General features: G+C 47.5%; 1 protein-coding gene and 1 long non-coding RNA gene across 3 annotated transcripts in view; one reads left to right on the top strand and one right to left on the bottom strand.

Annotated features, from left to right (window-relative positions):
* Positions 1-58: 58 nt before the first annotated feature.
* LOC123798505 (uncharacterized) lies at positions 59-19993 on the bottom strand. Of its 2 annotated transcripts, none has more exons than XR_006781321.2 (3): positions 19610-19993; positions 16996-17168; positions 59-1136 (listed from the first exon to the last, which is right to left on the bottom strand). It is a non-coding gene; the product is annotated as an uncharacterized LOC123798505 (long non-coding RNA). The 2 variants fall into 2 exon arrangements; XR_015720925.1 differs by lacking the exon at positions 59-1136 and adding an exon at positions 12035-14881.
* The window catches only part of DNMT3B (DNA methyltransferase 3 beta), a 40305-nt gene continuing 37925 nt past the window's right edge, over positions 18979-21358 (top strand). Inside the window, exon 1 of the mRNA XM_045806909.2 lies at positions 18979-19207. The gene's annotated coding sequence lies outside the window, so the exon portion shown is untranslated. The remainder of the gene's footprint in view (positions 19208-21358) is intronic.

Below are 21358 nucleotides of genomic sequence, written 5' to 3'. Positions count from 1 at the left end.
ACCGCGGGGCGAGGCGCAGTCGCAGCGCCACAGACGCGCGCGCCGCTGCGACCACCGGAGAGCCCTGAGGAGTCGAGCTGCCAGACGTGGGATTCCCTAGGGGACCTCCGTCTGGGTGACCCCACAACACAGAGCTTGGCCTCCCTGAGCCTCTGTTTCACTCTCTTTGAAATGAACCCAGGGATGGCTGCTTAACTGAGGTAATCCTCCTAAAACGTTTAGAACATTAGCCTAACACAGGAGGTCCTCCATCAGTGACTAGCTATTAACATAGGTATGATGCATTCAGGAGATACTCGTCGCACACCTACTATGACGGGCCCTGGGGATAGAGAAGTGAACAACGCAGGCCAAGTGTTCCTCCCTGGGAGGGCTGACATCACAGCAGAGCAGTAGGGACTCATACTTGGGCTTGCATCAACTTCTTCTGGTGGGCTTGCTGTAATGCAGATGGCTGGGCCCCACCCCCAGAGTATCTGACCCAGAAGGGTCTAGGGTAGAGCCTGAGAATTTGCATTTCCAACGAGTTCTTAGGGACCACACTTTGAGAGCCTCTGGGGTGGAGTAAGTTGACCCCAAGAAATACAAGCACTGTGATAGCGCCAGGGAGGGTGGTGCTCAGGTCCAGTGATGATTACTTTAACCTGAAACACTCTAACCCCCCCCTGGAATCTAGGACGCGACCCCCAAGCCCAAGAGCTTCTTCACCTACCCTTGCACTTAGCCTTAAGGGTAGGGCGGGGATGTGTAGAAACATGGGGTGGGGGACTGTGGAAAGGATTGGCTGGCTTTCCCTACCAGGCTTTCATCCCTACCCTTCACTAAAAATCCCTCTGGAAGGGTATGAACAAAATGTCTTTGACCTAGAGGCCAAGTGCCTTTCCTTTACTGATTATTTCATTCAGCACTCATTCAATAGATAATAGCAAGTGTCTACTGGAGAGTGGATGCCATGACAGGCGCTGGGACACCTCAGTGACAACCGATGCAGTGCCTGGCCCCGGAGAAGTCCGAGTTTAGTCAGGATAGCAGACACACATGGGAAATTCATGTGTGTGTGTAAAATTATTAACCGATGTCCAGAAGTACAAAGTGCTTTAAAATGTATGCAGGGCACTTGTCCAAGCCCAAGGTACCTGGAAGAGAGTAAACCTTCAAGTTACTGACAGTGACTGAACTCAGGTCCCCTGACTCTCCGTCCAGGAATTTTTGTTTTTAATATTTTCAACCTTTTGAAAAAGATCCCTGCTGGGGCATTATATTTATTTATATCTTTAAGTGTTAAATCAACTTTGTTGAGGTATAAGATACAATGAGATGCACTCCTTTTAAGTGTGTTTCTTTAAATTATTTTTAAATTAAAAAAAATTCCTTGAGGAAACCACTGGATTTCCTTCATTTCTGCTCCCACAGTGACCGGTGCTGAAGCACACAATATCTGTGGAATTTAATTAGTCCATGTGACAGAAAAGAGAGAACGAGAAAGAAATTCAGGACGACCTGTTGTCCAACGCAGTAGTAATACAGTGACTGTCTCGCCTTCTAGTTTTCTTCCCTGTCACAGGTCCTTGGGGCTTCTGTGATTTGTTTTGTTTTTACATATTCAGGACTTTCCTCCTTCTCCAACCTATTTAATCTCTGATAGAGTGTGGTCCTTGAAGGACAGGGACACCATCTGGGAATCTGTTAGAAATGCACCCACCCACCCACCCAGACCTGCTGATTCAGGGGATCTGCATTTTAACAAGATCTCCAGGTGATTCCTGGGCACATTCAAGCTTGAAGTATAAATAATAACAACCATTTTTAGATGTTCACCCTGTGCCAGGCTTTATTTGAAGCACCCCAATAGACAACATGTATAATGATAATACTTCGCACCATCTACCTATTGTTGCTCATATTATTTCTATTGTAATGTTTATCACATTGTGTTATTGCTGTCATTTGCACATCTGTCTCCCTCACTTACTAATAATGTTGTCTTGGGCAAATTACTAAGCTTTCTGTGCCTCCATTTCTTTTTTCATTTGTAAAAATGGAGACAATAATAGAACCTACTTGAAAGGATGAAATGAGACAATGCTCATAAAACACTTAGCACAGCAACTGGCCCATGGTAAGTGCTCAGTAAATGCTTGTTACTATTATTCCAATTTTTCAATCTTACAGAAAGAATATGGCACTAAGCATCCCTGTACACATTTTTCCCCCACATCTGATTATTTCTTTATGAGAAATTCCTAGAGGTGTCAAGGAATATTATGTTCAGATTATTGGGCTCTAAATACCAAGAGAATGGCCAACCTTTCTAGGTAGGGACCATGACTGATCACTCAGAGAACAACCAGAAATTAGCATTTCACCCTGAATAGGGGTCTGGTGGCAGGTTACATTTCCCTTAATGAGGCTCTTAAGAGCAACCCGCTCTCCTTCCAATCCAGCACTCCTCAACCTTGAAGACAATCCCAAATCCTCTGAAAGAAACCTCAAAATCTCACCACCATTCTTGGCTTCAACTATAAACGCTATGCAAACATGATCATAAGACCCTGCATACTATTCTACCGAGCGAGAATCTAATGCCCATAACTAATCCCCATGGTGCCTGTTTAGGTCTTTACAGTTTTTCAATTTCATTAAGAACTTGGCAGTTAACGAAAACAATAGGTAAAAACAGTCTTTCCAATGTTTTCCTTCACAGTCCATTCTAGGACGAAGGAAGGAGTGGTGATTATTGTTAATGCGATAACTTTGTCGCAGGAAATGCAGACCTGGGCCAGGCCTCCTTTCTAGAGAACCCCCGCCCCCAGCAGCTCCCATTTCAGCCTTAATGAGGGTCCTTGCTCCCTTCATTCACTTTAAAATGTCCCTGTGGAGGGCAAAGGAGGCCCCCCTCCCCCCACCCCTGCAAGTGAAAGGAGCTCATTAAGAAGTCCTTTCTCAGGCATGAGGATTCCCGCTGGGAATTTCACCAAGGGGCCAGGTTCTTCCCCGGTTGACCCTTCATGCTCTGAAATGCCAAAGAGCATTTTTTAAAAAATTAAATTTTTAATTCTGAGATAATTGTAGATTCATGTACAGTTCTAAGAAATAATACAGAAAGATCCCTCAATATACAGATCTCATCTTGCAAAGCAAGATACTGACATTGATGAGATACTGAGATTGATATGAGAAGCAGAACGTTTCCATCACCCCAAGGATGTGGTGTGTTGCCCAAGGGCATTATAACAGAAGGGATAGATTCCAGATCCTCCTCCTACGAAACACTGGGGGAAAAATATTGTGGACATTTTCATGTTTCCATTTATTATTATCCTCATCATACCTTCAATACTAGCTTCCTTATTATAAAAGCACATAGCCAAGTGCAAAATTACAGTTGGCCTACACGTTTCAAAACACCTATGTCATAAAAGTCATCGACAATGGAGGGCTGGGGAAATGTTCCAGATTAAAAGAAACTAAGACAAGGTAACTAAATGCAATGTGTGGTCTTGGATGGAGGTAAACAATTGCCACAAAATATATTATTGGCACAACGTGAATATGCTTGACACTACTGGAAGCGTATGCTTGGAAATGGTAAAGACGGTAAATTTTATGTTATGTAGGTTTTATTTTTTTAAACCACAATTTTAAAAAAGGACATTATTGGGGGGGCGCCTGGGTGGCACAGCGGTTAAGCTTCTGCCTTCGGCTCAGGGCGTGATCCCGGCGTTATGGGATCGAGTCCCACATCAGGCTCCTCCGCTATGAGCCTGCTTCTTCCTCTCCCACTCCCCCTGCTTGTGTTCCCTCTCTCGCTGGCTGTCTCTGTCAAATAAATAAATAAATTCTTTAAAAAAAAAAAAAAAGGACATTATTGGGACAATTTTTTTAGAGATCTTATTTATTTGAGAGAGAAAGAGCGAGCGAGCATGAATGGGGAGGGGCAAAGGGAGAGAGAGAAGCAGACTCCCCTGCCACGCAGAGAGCCCCACGCAGGGCTTGATCCCAGGAATCCGGATCACGACCCCAGCCAAAGGCAGATGCTCAACCGACTGATCCATCCAGGCGCTCTGTTATTGGGACAACTGATGAAATCTGAACATGACTGTAAACTAGATAATAATATTGTATCTATGTTCACTTTCCTGAATTTGATAGTTGTACTTTGCTTACATAGGAGAATGTCTTTGTTCTTCAGAATTACATGCTGAAAGTATTTAAGGTAAAGGCAGATAAAATGGTTCAAGAAAAAAAAAATGAAGAGGAGATAAATAGCACAAACACGGTGAAGGTTTACAATTATTGACTCTGGGTAGAGTATGCGCGTATTCTTGCAACTCTTTCGTAAATTTGAGTTTACTTACAGAATGAATTTTTAAAGGGGTGAAAAGAAGTTAAATGATTTTTGTACCCATCCTGTCACAAGGGAAATAAATTTCTATTTTAATATATCTTTGAGTACTAACTCTAGGAGAGGTGCTGGACATTTACATGCATTTTCTTCCTTAATCCTCTCAGTAAGCCCACCAGGAGGTCTTAATTCTTATCCTTGTTTTTTTGTGGGGGGGATGGGGTGATAGAGGAAAGGTGCTATTCAAGGTCGCACGCCAGTTAGGGTCTAGACTGAGATTGGAACTTCCCAAATGTGCTCTCAGGATCATTCTAGAATGGCCTACACTTCCTTCTGTTATCATTTTTGCTTTGAACCATGGACTCCTATATACACTTTTACACTATTCAGCATTTTGCCTTTTCACATACACAGTTATCCATTTATACAGGTATCTTATGAATGGCGTTACTGGGTCTTAGAATGGAATTGCTGGGTTGGCACCTTTTATTTGGGTAGGAGTTGCCAAATTGCCCAAGATTCGAAGTCAACCCTGTGGATATATCTATCCGTTCATGCAACATGTCTTTACAGAGCATCATGCTGGGTGCTGGGACAGAGCAGTGAACCAGACAAAAACTCCCCTGTTGGGAGGCTGTTACTGGCTGAAGAAATGAGCCACTTAAAGTAGGAGGATTTAAAAAAAAAAAAAGGTAAATCGGGACCAAGTAGGGTGCAAACTCACCAACATATGGAGCAGTAGAGAGATTATTGATTGGTTTTCAAATTGGCTCTGAGCTTGCTGGAAGCCATGGGGAGAGGAGTCAATTCCTCTTTTTAGTTTTCTATCCTTGTATCTGCACATTAATGTAAACAGCCCTCTGTTGTACTCCTAGGACAATTCCACGTCTCTGATTTTTGTATGGGAGGTGGTGAAGAACTTGCTTACCTGTTCAAAAATCTCTCTTAATCTCAAGACTTTTCTTTGACATAAATTCTACAAGTGGAATTCCCAGGGTAAAGGTTAAACCTTTTTAAGATCCTTGGCCTAAGCTCCAATGGACTTTTAAACTGCCTCCTCTAGAAATTTGTTTTTTAAAGGACCCTTTGGGCAGTTCCTAGTTTTCAGGGTGGGGGTGATAATGCCTCCACCTTTGGGGAATCTCACCCCTTATTTCAAATTCAAGGTAGGAATCTCTTTGCCTGAGAAAAATGAGGCCTCGGATCTCTATTGTCTGTTTTGTTTTTCTCCTCAGGACAATTATAAAATGAATGCCTGGCCTAGCCCTGCTTTAGGACTGCAATGCAAATCGCCGCAGGGCGCGGAGAAGCAACCTGGGTGTAACCTGGGAGGGGCTGGGGGGGAGAACTTTCTCTTCTAGACCACTTTCATTATCTGAAAGATGGAAAAGTCCATTTGGTCCTCCAGGCGGCAGATATTTGACCACCAGGCCCTGTGCTAGGTGCTGAGGCCACAGCGGTGAACTAGGCAGATGACTGCCCTGCCCCCATGCAGCTCACAATCTAATGGGGGAGACACACTGGATTTGAAGAGTCGCTGAAGCACAGTACGAAGCTAGGAAGGAGGGGAAGTGGCGAGCAGGTTCAGTGGTGGGGGGGGGGGGGGCGGTGAGGCATCTGGTGGGGGTAAGCCAGCTGTGGGTAGACCTGAAAGGTGAATGGAAGTTAAGCAGACTAAGTTGTCCACCTCTGACTGGCTGTGGGCATCAACATAATAATCAAGGGGAAGCCTTGGGATCTTGGGCTCCTCACCACTACTCCCTGGGTCAGCATGACTCCATAATCACTTTCCGAAGCCCAGCCTGCTGGCCGGGTTATCTGCAAGCTGTGTATAAGGACTTCCTGAAGCTTGGTGGGAGAGGGCCTGCCCAGAGGAGATAAGGACAGGTCTGGACAGGTCTGTTTATCCCAAAACAAAAGAGGAGGCAGAGTCCAGATCCAGAGCAAATCCAGGAAGTAGAATCCGTCTTTTCCAGTCCCTCAACAGTTACTATTATCAGACACTGTGTGAAGCACTTTTCACGTGGCTTTTGTATAACCTTCAGGAAACTTCTTTAGTGGGTACTAGAAGGGCCAGGGAACCTTGTGGCAGGTCACTCAGGTGTCAGAAGCTGGTGCCCTAAGCCACAGGGCCTCTGTACTGTCAGCCAGGCAGCACTCTCTAACATGTGTTTCCTGTACCATTTAACTTTTCACAACACAGTGAGGAAGAGACTGGGAACCTTTGTTAAGGGAGGAATCCAAACCTTAGAAAAAATCATCGCTAGAGCTGAATCCCAAGCCCATGTTCCCTTATCCACCAACAAATATTTACTGAGCACCTATTATGAGCTAGGGCCTATTGTAGGTGCATAGGGACAAAATCTAGCAGCAGTCAAAACATAGATGAGCTGTCTCTCCTGGAGCTTACATTCTAGTCGAGTAGGCAGGCAGGAATAAGTAAGTAAATACATAGCACACTGCATGATGTGGGAGTGCTGGAAGCAGAAGGTGGAGGCTTGCTCTTTAATAGGCAGGCTAGGGAAGGCATCTTTAACAAAGTGTCATCTGAGCAAAGACCTGAAGGAAGTGAAGAAATGAGCCATGAAAATGTCTGGGTGGAGGAATTCCAGGTAGAGGGGAACGTACTGCAGAGGCCCTGAGGTCATAGTGTGCTTGGTGTGTTCAAGGAAAAGCAGAGGTCACTGTGGTGAGAGCTGAGGACAGTAGAAGGTGGGATTGGGTTAAGGTCATAGCGGCCCTTGTGAGCCGTTGGAAAGACTTTGGCTTTTGCCCTGAGTGAGATAGGGAGTCATGGGAGGGCTTTGAAGAAAGACCAGTCTGCTCTGGAAGAGGAGACAGGAGCCGGCAAGGGTGAAAGCTGGGAGCCTAGTAAGTGGGGATGGTGCAAGATTCTAGTGGAGTTAAGGATGGTAGCTTGCGTGCTCCCTGGGTGGCTCAGTCCTTAAGCATCTGCCTTTGGCCCGGGGCGTGTTTTCAGGGTCCTGGGATCAAGCCCCGCATCGGGCTCCCTGCCCCGCTGGGAACCTGCTTCTTCCTCTCCCACTCCCCCTGCTTATGTTCCCTTTCTAGCTGGCTGTGTCTCTCTCTGTCAAATAAATAAAATCTTAAAAAAGAGGATGGTAGCTTGCACTGAGTGCCAGCAACAGAAGGGTGGTGAGGGTCAGATCTGGGATCAGAGTTGAAGGAAAAACTGTCAGATGTGCTCATTGATCCCGTGTGGAAGCATGAAAGAAGGGAGTGAAAAATGACACTAAGGTTTTTGGCCTTATTCCACACTGTACATCTTCCTCATTTGACAGTGTGGGAAGCGAGTGCCCAGACTGGGGAAAATATTTGCACAGGGTCACTCAGTGGGTTGATGAAAGAATGAGATCAGGCTGCTGACCTTCCCTTTACCACCTCCCTCAGGAGTCAAACCTAAGCTTCCAAAAATAAAGGAAGGCCCGCCGGTACTTTTAGTTTGTCTGAAAGTGAGAGAAAGATAATAAGTCAGGGTTTCAAGGGAACAAACGTTTATTGAGCACCTACTGTGGGGATAAATGTTGTCCCTGCACTCAGGTAGCTCAGAGTCTAAACACATGTGCCCCAGGGAATGAGAAGTTAATTGCTTATTGGAACTCAAAGGAGGAATAGAATTTACCTGGTCAGGAAGAAATACACTCCTTTAGGCATTGGAAAAGAGGTGAGATTTTTTTTTCTCCCATTAAAATAAAATGTGTATGTGGGGAGTGTCCCCCCTCTCCCCCCATTAAAAAATATATAAGTCTAGAACAGGCAGGCCGTGGTGGAAAAAATTAGAACATCAATTGTCTCTATAGTAGTTGGGGCGGAGATTGCCTGGAAGGGACAAAAGAACTTTCCAGATGGATGATGATGTTCTATATCTTTTTTTTTTTTTAAGATTTTATTTATTTATTTGAGGGAGAGAGAGAGTGTGTGTGTGTGAGAGAGACCGAGCACAAGCCAGGGGAAAGGCAGAAGGAGAAGTAGACTCCCTTCTGAGCAGGGAGCCCGATACAGGACTTGATCCCAGGACCCTGAGATCATGATCTGAGCCAAAGGCAGATGCTTAACCATCTGAGCCACCCAGGTGCCCCATGATGTTCTATATCTCAATAGGGGTTTGAGTATGCAAGCACACACGTGTGCGTATGCGCATATGAATGTTCAGCAAATGTACTCTTAAGATTTGTGTCTTTTATGTAAATTTTACGTTGAAGACAAAAAAGTATAAACAAATATTAAAGTCTAGTTAATGATATGCATGTTGAAATGTTCAAAGGGAGTGTACTAGCTCTGCAATCCTTCGAAATGCTTCAAAAGATAAGACGGATGGATGGATGGATGGATGGATGGATGGATGGATGGATGGACGGATGGACGGATGGACGAATGGACGGATGGATAGACTGATGTATAAAATGTTAATGGCAAAATCTAGGTGGTAGGTCTGAAGGGGTTTCCCATAAATTCTTTCAACTTGGCTGAATGTTAGAATATTTTCTGTAATAAAATGTTGGACAATTATACAAGTAATTAATAAACTGTTATATAGTTATCTCAAACAACTGAATGGTAACTGTAAAAACTAGAAATGTATACACATATGAGGAGGAATGTAGAGGAATGTTCTTGGTAACCAGGATTGTAATGGGAAAAACCTGTAAACCAATGAACTGCCCACTAACAGGATCAATTGCCCAATAAACTGCAGCTTGTTCATACTGCAGGATTCTGTGAAGCAGTTACAATGAATGGCAGAGTCATACATGTTGATTCTGTCCATGTGGGGTGACCAGGCAAAGAACTAAATGTTACACATATGAACATAACATGGCCTCAACCCTACCTCCAGGACTTTGGGTTTGGCACTGAGAGTGACCTGTGTGAAAGTTTCAAGCAGAGGCTGGAGGGTACTGGAGTAGGGGGACTATGACTCCATCATCTAAGATCTTTTAGGCATCTGCCTGGGAGTAGTAGACAAGAACTTCGGGTGGGCACCCTGGAATTTGGGAGGTGGGCAAGAGGTTTCCTGGAGGCTCGGAGGATGGAATCGGAATGGGCGCTGGGGCCTAGAACTTGTAAAAGGTGAACACGGCCTTGTTGCTGGTTGCTGTCGCCATCACTACCACCATCCCAGTTGATGCTTCTTCAGGGAGATCTCTAGACTCAAGTCTGTGCCAGTGTGCATGAGGACAAACACGAGGGCATGTGTCATCCCTCTGGACACTCACCAGACCACATCCGGAGAAAGTAAAGCTCAGACAGGCGAGGTTGTTCTGTCAGGTAACAAGTGGCTGAAGCAAGACTTATTCAAAGAACTTCCAAAAAGTAGAAACCCGCCAAGTATGGACGAATACCTCATTGCATGATCATCACAAGATATGGAGGAGGGGCGCCTGGCTGGCTCACCTCAGAAGAGCGTGTGACTCTTGATCTCAGGGTCAAGAGTTCAAGCCTCATGTTGGGTGTAGAGATTACTTAAATAAATAAAAAAACTTTAAAAAAAATATGGAGGGACATTCAAGAGTAAGGCATGCTGTCTGTTTTAAGGCTCAGGATGAGGAAAGCAATCAATAGTTCAGACCTGGGCCCCAAGTCAAAAGCCAGAGACAGGGGCGCCTGGGTGGCACAGCGGTTAAAGCGTCTGCTTTCGGCTCAGGGCGTGATCCCGGCGTTCCAGGGTCGAGCCCCACGTCAGGCTCCTCCTCTATGAGCCTGCTTCTTCCTCTCCCACTCCCCCTGCTCTCGCTGGCTGTCTCTATCTCTGTCAAATAAATAAATAAAATCTTAAAAAAAAAAAAAAAAAAAAAACAAAAGCCAGAGACAGATCACACACTATTTTGCAGTGGAGGCTCTTCTCACAAGGGCCACCCTGAGGGAGGTGGACAATAGTGTTGTGTTCTTTCCTTTTCTTTTTAAAAAAAGTTTATTTATTGGGGCACCTGGGTGGCTCAGTCAGTTAAGTGGCTGCCTTCGGCTCAGCTCATGATCCCAGGGTTCTAGGATTGAGGCTTGCATCAAGCTCCTTGCTCAGCAGGGAACCTGCTTCTCTCTCTGCCTGCAGCTCCCCCAAGAGAGAGCTTGTGCTCTCTCTCTCTGACAAATAAATATATAAAATCTTTTTTAAAAGTTTGTTTGCTTATGTATGTATGTAATCTCTACACCCAATGTGGGACTCAAAGTCAAAACTCTGAGATCAAGACTCCCACGCTCTTCTGACTGAGCCACCTAGGCGCCCCAAGCCTCTGACTCTTGATTTCAGCTCAGGTCATGATCTCAGGATCCTGAGATCTAGGGGTGCTTGGGTGGCTTAGTTGGTTAAGTGACTGCCTTCCGCTCAGGTCATGATCCCGGGATCCTGGGATCCTGGGATCCAGCCCGGCAGGCATGAGGCTACCTGCTCTGCAGGGGAGACTGCTTCTCCCTTTCCCTCTGCCTGCTGCTCCCCTGCTTGTGCTCTCTCTCTGTGTCAAATAAATAAAATCTTAAAATAAAAGAAAAAAGGATCCTGAGATCTAGCCCTGTGTCCAGCTTCCCACTCAGCAGGGAGTCAGCTTCTTCCTCTCCCCTCCCCCCCCCACGCCCCATTGCAGGCACACTTTCTCTCTCTCAAATAAATAAATAAATCTTTTAAAAAAATTATCTCCTTAGGCAATTCAGGGAAAGCAAATTAGGAGTAATATTATTATCACTATGAATAATAGTGATAATAAATAACTTGAGCATTCATTCACTTGATGTCTGGAGAAATTGGGATAAAATGTTATCTACAGATACAGAGACCACATCTGTATCTACAGATACAAAGACTATTCCAAATGAAAGGAGGGCTTTTTTGCTTTCTATGAGCTACCATTGTGCTAGACACTATGCAAAATGCTTTATTTACATATGATCACATTACTAACCTGTTTGCTGAAAAGCCTCCAATGACTTCATTTCTTAAGGTTTCATGATCTGGCCCCTGCCTTCTTCACCAGATTCTGTCTTTCTCTCCCCCTGCATGCTCCAGCCACAAGGGCCTCCCCTCAGTTCCCTGTGTTCCAGGACCTTAGCAAGTGCTATTCCCACCGCCTAGAACACATTTCCCTCCACCCTGTAGCCTGCATGCCCTCAGAGCTCTTTTTCAGAGATGTCTCAGACCCATGATCTAAAACACTTCCTCTTACTTACCCTGTCCTTGTCTTCTTAGCATTTAACACATCTGTAATCTCATAATTGTTCATGAGATCAATTTAATTAATTACTGTCTGTTTCCCTACTCAGTTGTAAACTCCAGGAGGGCAGCCCCAGGACTGAGTCCGTTTTTGTTGTCTGCTTTATCCCCAGTCCCTACCATAGCACCTGGCACATAGTTCCATAAGTTCAATAAATATCCACACCCTCCTCCACCAAGACATCCTCTTCAGTGACAGCAGCAAGGAAGGAACTGCTTCCGTAGGGGATGGAGAGAGAGGCACAGGACCAGGAGAAGGGTAGCCCACTTCCTATCCTAACTTCCATGCCTACCCCAGGGCATTTTTCTATTTTGAAGGAGAGAAAGGAGGAGTAGATAGAAGTTGTCAGGAGCAAAGCCTCAGGACAGAGTTTCCCTGGCTCAGAGGGTAGGGGCTGACTCACCTCCCCAGGCAAAGCAAAGTCAGTGGGTCTGTGCAGCCAGCGAAGGGCTCTTAGGGAGACTTAAGATCCATCCCCTCCCCCACCCCCCCGCCGCAGTGCCACCTCTTAGGAACCATGCTAAACCTTTTATAGGGTAGCAAAGTGGTTAAGACCACAGCTTAGAATTTAATCCCAGTTCTCAGTACACTTCCTGGCAGTATGATTTCAAATAATTATTCTGCCTCTCTGGGCCTCAGTTTCCCCCTGTGTAAAATGGAGATAACACTCCTTTACTTTATAAAGCCGCCCCAAGAATCAGTGCATAATACATGCAAAACGCTCAGGTGAGTGTCCGGCACATGGTTATTCTCTTGATGGCTGCTACGAACATGCTTATTTAATAATAACTAACCAATAATATCTGGCCAGACTCTGTACTTGTCTAAGCAGGTATATTTAAAGCAGATCTTTCAATGGCCCATTTTTAGGTTTAAAAGACGTAAAAGGAAAAAAAAGGGCATAAAAGAATTCTGTGGGTGGACTGGGGTAGAGAGGTCTGGGTGTTTCTGTTGAAAACGAAAGGTGAGGAACCCACTTTGCACATGAACGTGGCCTCTGATGACACTGCAATTAAGACCTAGCACTTTACAATAGGGTTCTTTCACATACACGGGCTCTGAGGATCCCTGCGGTCACTCCCGGAAGTAGGCATTACTATTATTATTATTCCAATCAGACTGGGAGTTGACTGAGGCTCAGACTCCTTAGCATAGCACACACAGAATGGGGGTGGGATGGGGGTCCGTGCAGAGTGGGGGTCGAGCTGGGAGACTAGTTGCAGCTCTGCCACCAACCAGTTATGGCTTTCAGGCAAACGGCCTTACCTTGTACAGCCTCGGTTTCCTTGACTGTAAAATGGGACTCGTCATACTAAATGTTGGTTGCAGATCCAGAGGTGAACTGGGTTTGCCCTAAGCAGCAGGGAGCTCAAGGGACAGGGTTCTGTGATGCTGAGGGGGCAGCAAGAGTGTTCCTCTCCACACCTGCCAAGAGCTGAGACAGCCCGGGGAGCAGAGCAGCATGAATTAATAATTAATTAATTATTAATTATTAATTATTAATAACAATGTGTTTTTTTAAAAGTTTTTATTTAAGTAATCTTTATGTCCAACGTGGGGCTCGAACTCACGACCTTGAGATCAAGAGTCACGACCCCAAGATCAAGAGTCACAGGTTCTTCCAACTGAGCCAGCCAGGTGCCCCAATAACAATGTTTTTTTTTTTAAATTTAACAAGCACCTTTATGGTTGTTATGGTTCAAAAAGCCCTATATGTATTAACTCATATGATTCTCACAACAATTCTATGAAGGACTCTTATTACCTCTATTTTAGAGATGATGAAATCAAGACATAGAGAGATGAAGTCACTTGCTCATAAAAATACCTACCACATCTGAGGTACCTATTATGTTTTTTGCACGTTATTAAAACCTGGAGCTTCTCTGAGAGCTGAAAAATGGTGGAAGAATTCAACACAAATATATTTACCCACGACATGGGTATAAGTCCATTGACGTATTGATTAGCACAAAGGCATGAAGGTTGTGTATATTTATGTGTGCTTTTTAAAATTAATTAAAGTAATCTCTACATCATATGTGGGGCTCAAACTCACGACCCCGAAATCAAGAGTCGCATGCTCTTCTGACTCAGCCAGCCTGGTGCCCCATATGTGTGGGGTTTTTGTTTTTTGTTTAAAAAAAAATTTTTTTTAATGTTTTGTAAGTAATCTCTATACCCAATGTGGGACCTGAACTCATGACCCTGAGATCAAGAGTCTCATGCTCTACTGACTGAGCCAGCCAGGTGCCCCTTGGTTTTGTTTGGGGTTTTTTTGGTCTAATTTTTAATATTTTAATTAATTAATTAAAGCATGGAGTGCAACGTGGGGCTCGAACTCACAACTCTGAGATGAAGACCTGAGCTAAAATCAAAAGTTGGACGCTTAACCAACTGAACCACCCAGGTGCCCCTAAAATTTTAAGTAGGCTCCACGTCCATGCCCCATGTGGGGCTCGAACTCACAACCCTGAAATTAAGAGGTGCCTACTCTACTGACTGAGTCTGCCAGGCACCCCTGTGTGGTTTATTTCTTTAACATTAATTTTTAGGGGGGATCTTTTTATTTGATATAATCCCTCATTTATAGAAGAGCTGCAGGACTAGTAGAAGGAACTCATGAATGAATGTCATGTTAACCAGATTTTCCTGTTTACATTTTCCTCTATTTGCTTTACATTCTCCCTCTCCCATACATATGCATATTATTGTTTCTGAACCATTTAAGGGCAAATTGGTGACAGTGTGCCCCTTTACCTCTAAATACTTTAGTGTTTATTTCCTAAGAGCAAGGACATTCCCTTATCTATGTTTTTTTTTCAGATGACGAAACAAATGACCTTCAATCACAGTATTTTTGTTGTCTCCTTAATAAACATTATCATCATGATGAGTATAATGATTGTTATCTGTTATATATTTTTATTTTTACTTATTGTTTATTTTTAAAGACATCATTATTAATATTATTGCTTTATTTTTAAATAATCTCTATACCAAATGTGGGGCTTGAACTCACAACCCAGAGATCAAGAGTCCCGCAGTCCGGGGTTCCACCGCTCCGCCGACTCAGCCAGACAGGTGCCCCAGTTACAATAATTTTTTTTTTAAGATTTTATTTATTCATTTGAGAGAGAGACAGCACAAACAGAGGGAGAGAGAGAGAGAGAGAGAGAGAGAGAGAGAGAGAGAGAGAGGGAGAAGCAGACTCCCTGCTGAGCTGGGAGCCTGACGGGCTGGATCCCAGGATCTGGAGATCATGACCCCAGTGGAAGGCAGACGATTAACCATCTGAGCCACCCACGTGTCCCTACAAGAAATTTTTAAAGAAATACTGTTGCATCGGTGTGCAACCAGGGGAAGACCTGAAATCAATCTAGAAACATAGGTTCTCTTTCTAACCTTCCATGTTCTCCACTGCCCGTGTGTGTGTTTATGTGTGTAGTAACGCTATACGAATTTTATTTATTTTTTATTTTTATTAAGTAATCTCTATGCCCATCAACGTGGGGCTTGCACTCAAGACCGCGAGATCAAGAGTTGTGCTCCCCACCGACTGAGCCAGATGGGTTCCCCAGCTATATGGTTTTTCAAACATCAAAAAGCAAAATCTTGGGTAATATGGGGGGAAAAAGTCAAAATCTTTCTTTTATTTTTATTTTTTGGCAAAATCTTTCATAAAAATATTTCTTTGGGGGCTGGAGTCTTGTCTGCCCAACTGGGTAATCAGCACCAATGTTTTCATTTAATGGTTCATTCATTGGTCCCAGTGGCAATGAAATATTCTCTCTCCTTCGCTGAGGAAACTGAGGCTCAGAGAGACCAGGTGATTTATCAGATTCATGCAACCTTGGAGGCGGAATTCAAACCACAGCGTCTGATGGAAAGTCCCCTTGTAGGACATGGGGTCACCCCTCTGAGAATGAGTACTGGAGGAGGTGGTGTGGTATGGGAGATGTATACAGAATGCCCTACCACCCAGACAGTGAAAGGAGTGTTAGACAGAGTCAGGGGACCTGGGTAGCAGCCCAGACACAGTGTGAATCCACATTCATTCAGCTAAGGCAGACCTGCTGAGCTCCCCTGCAAATCCACATTATGCAAACTTTCCTCATTTAGGTAAATGCACCACCCTTCACCCAGGTGCCCAGGCTAACATCTAGGGGCTATCCTTGATGCCATCGCTCCCTTTACTCCCTGGAACCATCAGTACCACTTGGCCCAATCTCCTCAGTTTATCCCAAATTCAGTCACTTCTCTCCAAATCATCTGCTCATGATCCAGGCTACCGTCCTCAGTTTTCCAGATCAGCCTCCTCCCCATGCACCACCCCACTTGGATCTGATTTAAACATCTGAGTCATGGGGCGCCTGGGTGGCACAGCGGTTGGGCGTCTGCCTTCGGCTCAGGGCGTGATCCCGGCGTTGTGGGATCGAGCCCCACATCAGGCTCCTCCGCTAGGAGCCTGCTTCTTCCTCTCCCACTCCCCCTGCTTGTGTTCCCTCTCTCGCTGGCTGTCTCTGTCGAATAAATAAATAAAATCTTAAAAAAAAAAAAAAACATGAACATCTGAGTCAGTTCATGGCTAAAATAGCAACATCCAAAATCCCTGCCATGGCTTATTGGTCCTATAAGACCTGGCCCCCTATTTCTCCCCTCCTCACTCCCTCTACTCCAGCTACACTGGTGTCCTGGCTGTCCCTACCACATGCCATCCACAAGCTGAATCCTGACCAAGGTCTTCCCTGGCTGCATCAGTCCTGTCTCCAAATTATCATCTTCCCAAACTGACCCACACCTGATAGTCTCTTATTTGCTTATTTATGTTCATTTTCCGACACTCCCTACCCAACAGGTAAGCTGTGGGCTTCCTGTCTGAATTCCTAGCCAGCTGCCTGCTACATAGCAGGTGCTCAGTCAAGGTCAGGCTGTCTGGCTGACTCACTTTGCACAAGTCCCTCTCTACTCTGGGCCTCAGTCCCCTCATCTGAAAAGGTGCCCCAATTCTCCTCGCCCTGACTCCTCATGGGGTGGCTCTGAGGCTCAAATGAGGTGATAAATATAACCCAGGAACTTTGCAAAGTAAAAAGTTCTATGCCCTCATGAGAAACATCATGCCATTTTTCTTCCACCCGTTCTCCTGGCATTCACCCTCCTTTCCAAATGATAGGACTCAGAACACTTGCTCATTGAAACCCTCTCCTTTTTTCTTCCTGAAATTAGGTGGTCTTCTGTCTCCAGAAATGTCTGCCATGTCCCAGGAAACCCAACCCTTTGGCATCTAAACTAGGCCTCCCAGCCATTCTCAGTGGTACAGACATCTCTTGCCACGTGGTAGGTCTTGGCTTATGGATCAGGAAATAGGCCCAGCAGCCCTCCTCACAGGCCCACCGGCTTACATATTTCTTTCCCCTAAAGGCATACCTCAGATGGTGGGGACGAGCCACAGGCCCTCTTGAGATATCCCCTTCTTCCTATACGGACTGACTGGAACCCAATTTTGGATGCTTGTGCCAGAGGACAAGAAGTTCCTGCCGCTCATTCGCAGGAGGCTGTCCCATCTCACTTTCACATTTCTTTAACCTCCATCCAGGTTCCTGGGTAGGACAAGATCCATTAGGTTTAGAAATGTTTGCAGCTTCCAGATATTTGCCATTTAGTTATTTGCAAATACCTGGTAGGAGATGAAGGGAGAAAGCTGTGGTTTTACTCAGAGAGCTGGAGCCTGGGAGGCAGGAAACCCGAGTTCTTTCATTCATTCAACAAACTTGTACTGAACCCCTCCTGTGGGCATTGGAAATAGAGCTTGGAACAAGATAGACAGATGTGGTTTCTGCCCTCATGGAGAATGGTTATAGCGTGTGTGTGTGTGTGTGTGTGTGTGTGTGTGTGTGTGTAACAAGAAAAAAAAAAAACGAGAAAAAGAAAGATGTAAACAAGGAAATATCCAAAACAATGTGAAATAGCTCTGCATGGGGTGCTTCGGTGGCTGAGTTGGTTAAGCATCTGCCTTCAGCTCAGGTCATGATTTCTGGGAGTACTGGGATGGAGCCCCATATCTAGCTCCCTGCTTGGCAGGGAGTCTGCTTCTCCCTCTCCTTCTGCAACACCCCCCCCCCCATGCTCACTCTTTCAAATAAATAAATAAAATCTTTAAAAAAATTGAAATAGCTCTGCATGCTACAATGGGAATGAAATTGGATAGGAGGGATGGAGTGGGGGGGCTGTTAGGTGGGGTGGTCAGGAAAAGCATCTCTAGAAGGTGGCCTTTCGGGAGAGGACAGAAGGGTGCGAGACTGGCCATGCAGGGTTCTCTGGACAAGGAATGTCCAGGAACATGCTTGATGTGTTTGAGGAACAGCCAAGAGGTGAGAAGGTTGAGTGAAGTGGGGGAGGGGGGAGGATAGGCGAGGCCTGGAAAGGCAGGCAGGAGCCAGCTACTATAGGGCCTTGTAGGCCATCCTGTCATCATTCATTTTTCTTTCATTCGTTCATTCAACACATATTTATTAAGCATCTTCTGTGTGCTAAGAGACACGGAGACCCTGCCCTCACAGTCTAATGTGTGGAGAGACGCAGAATAAGCAGACAAACAAATATGTGAAATACCGGGTGCGATAAATATTAGGAAGTACAGTTTTCCAACAGTTCAACACCCTTTAACGGCAGAGGCACTTGAGACCTAAGAGTGGGGCTTCTCCTGCTTTTGATGCCGGCTGGACCTGAGAACCCAGGCAGCCAAGGACCGGGCCGCCTTTCCCGTCGACTCTCCTCTCCCCTCCCCTCAAGATGGCTGACAAAGGTCCAGCAGGGTGGGAGGAAGGAAGGACCGGTCCGAGGGTCCAGAGGGGGTAGACTGACTGGCTGGGGCACGGCAGCGCCCAGGTGGCATTGCGGCTGGAGGTGGGGGGAGAGGGGAGACTCCGCTGCTGTGTGACTCCAGTGGGGGCGCTTCCCTCTCTGGGCCGCGCATCCAGACCTGTGCGTGCGTGTCCTGCTCAGAGTGGGGGGCGGGGAAAGGGGGCCCCCGACGGAGTCCCCGTGTATGTGTGTGTGGGGCGGATGTCGGCGAGGACCCCATCAGGGCCTGTTAGCCTGGTGGGTGATTTAACAGGCGGAGGGGGGGACAGGAGGCGGCGCCTGTGGAGGAGGGGCGGAGGGGAGGCTCCGAAGTGATTTCAAATTTCCCTCGTCCCCACCCCCCGGTCCCCCCCCGTGCCTGGGGCGGGCTCTGAGTGGCTGCGGCGGGGGCGCCCCCAGGCGGGGGCGGAGCGAGCGCCCGGCCGGGGTTACAAGGGGCCTCGGCACCGCCCCCTCCCCACCCACTCTCGCTGCCCGGTCTGGCCTGCGCTGCCTCCGCGCAGCAGCCGCCCCCCAGCCCCGCGGCCGCTGCCCGCGTGGACGCTCCGAGCGCCCCCCGACGGACGCAACCGGCCCACTGGCAGGCCGGCGAGCGGGCGGCCGCCGCGCCAGGCCGGCAGCGCGGGGGTTAAGTGGCCCAAGTAAAAGTAGCTCGGCGATCGGCGCCGGAGATTCGCGAGCCGAGCGCCCTGCGCGGCCGCCCGCCGGCCTCCCGCCAGCCAGTCCCGACCCGCGGCTTGACCGCGGAGCGGCGCCCGAGCCTGGTTCTCGGCAGGTGAGCGCCCCGTGGCCCCGGGGAGGCTCGTCAGTCCGGGGGTCCGGGGGCTGGTGGGGGAGGGGACAGCGGAGGGGTCCGGGACTGCCAGGGGGGGACCCTCTTCCTGGGACGTCCGGGGGAGGCGGCTCCCATCCGGCTTGAGACCCGGCATGGTAGGGGAGGAGCGGACCCCTGGACCACCTGAGGCAAGAAGGAAACATGGGGAGGGGAGCTTGTAACTTGAAGGATACGAGTGGAAGGGATACTCATGCTGTATTCCCACGACCCCGAGGGAGAGAGGTTCGTCCCCAGGGAGGGAGATACGGTGGCCTTCTTGGGGTCTAGAGTCGAGGGGAGGACGTGTCCCTCTGGAGAGAAGTGGAGGAGGAGGTTTCGGTCATTGAAAGGGGGTGCCCTTACCTGGCCTCGGCTTCAGAGCGAACCTCCTTAGAGGCGGGGGAGAGTTCAGCCAGGAAGGTGGGCGTCCGTCTCATATGACTTGGACCTGTGGGTTTCAGGCGAGGGGCCGTTTATCCCCCCTCCCAGCGATAGAAGAGAACTACTGGTTGTGGGTGCGGGCGAGCAGGTGGGCCAGCGTGTGCGCCAGAGGGGCGGTCTCTCGGGGTCCTCCCTAGATGAGCCACCCAGGCGAGGCACAGCGGGGCTGCCCTCGCCCTGTGCGCACCTGGCCGGGGAGGAGCCTGGTCGGGGCGGCGCCGCCCTGCCGCGGTCACGCTGCCTGCCCTGGGGGCTCACTTTCCATTTTCCCCCTCTTCCGGGATGAAGCTGGTCCCACTTCCCACACTCCACAAATTGTGGTCTCAAAACCTGTAGCGCCACCTCCCAGAAGAACAGCTTCCCTACTCTTGTGATTGTTGGAGGGTAGGTGTTGAGTCCCACCCCGCAGAAGAAAAAGTGGAAGCCAAGATTGACTGTGCGGTGGACTTAGCAAGTTAACAACAGGGAGCCGCTCTTGGGCTCAGGCTTTCCTGCTGGATTCACTCACCTGTGGCAAAGAAGGGCAGCCGTCTGGGCCCAGCCCTAGGCCTGTGGTTCCACCTCCACCTGGCCTTTCCCCCCTTTCCCCTGGCCTGAGAGACCGAGCCCTTGTGCTTCCTCACCCCCAGGCTGAGAGGGCGCATGAAGTAAAGACAGTTAAGGACAGAGTGAATTTCGAACCGTCTCCTGATTCAGGGTGCTGTGGGTTTGGACTGGGAGGCATATCCCTTCCGGGGCCCTCAGGTGGAGGGCCCCAGGACACTGAGCTACCCCTGGCCTCCTCCCCCACACCTGCTGTGGCTTCTTGAGGCTACCCCGCCCCCCCATTGGGTTCCAAAGCTGCCATGATTTTTCCAGGGTGGAAATGATGGTACTTACTCTGTAGGGCTGGTATACAGTAATCAAAGTCTGCCACTGTTGGCATTGTTGTGAGGTAAGCTGGCTGCCCTCTTTAGGGACATGCATAGGTCTTTGCATGTATTTAAATCTGTCCCACCAAGTCCATTTCCCTCTGTGCCTTATAGATATTACATCTGTTAAATAGGAACAATCTTAACTAATATCCCCAGGTTGTATAAGAATGAAATCAGTTTTATGCATTATTTAACCTCTAACCCTCCATGTTCATTAGATGTCTGAGGGGTGTAAATAGCCCCTACCACACTGGGTTTGAGTAAGGGCTTGATGGGATAGTGCTTGGCATAGCAGGTCATGAATGTTGACATCTGTATTAGTTAATCAATAGCCCCTCTTTTTAGGGTAGCCATTAAGAGAACTGGGGATAAAGGGAGGGACCTCTGCTGGCCCCGCCTATCCTGCCTTCCTCTTAGGTACTCTATTCCTCTCAGCTATGAAAGCTTTTTCCAAATCATTGTCCTCAATTTGGAAGTTGGCAGGAAGGAACGCCTTTGTTCCCTTTTCAAAGGACCCAGGGTTTTCTTTTATGGGTTGGGGCCACTTTTACCCCCCCACCCCCCGAAACCTTGAGGCCTACCTTGAAGGAATAATTGCAGAGCTAAGTGAGATCCTTTACCTTTCCCTGTTGGGGTGGAGAGGGCCCAGACAAAGGGGTTGGGGCTGGCTGCATCCTGCTCCTTAAAGCCATAGTCATAGCCCCCCCTTCAAAGGCTAGAAGGGGAGGAGAGTATCTGGGAGCTGCAGGGGGCGAAT

Source organism: Ursus americanus, chromosome 22, assembly GCF_024610735.1.
Source record: "Ursus americanus isolate L20-20 chromosome 22, mUrsAme1.1.p, whole genome shotgun sequence".
NCBI lineage: Eukaryota > Metazoa > Chordata > Mammalia > Carnivora > Ursidae > Ursus > Ursus americanus.
Note: the sequence above shows the minus strand (reverse complement) of the source record. Positions and strands in the feature narration are given on the sequence as shown.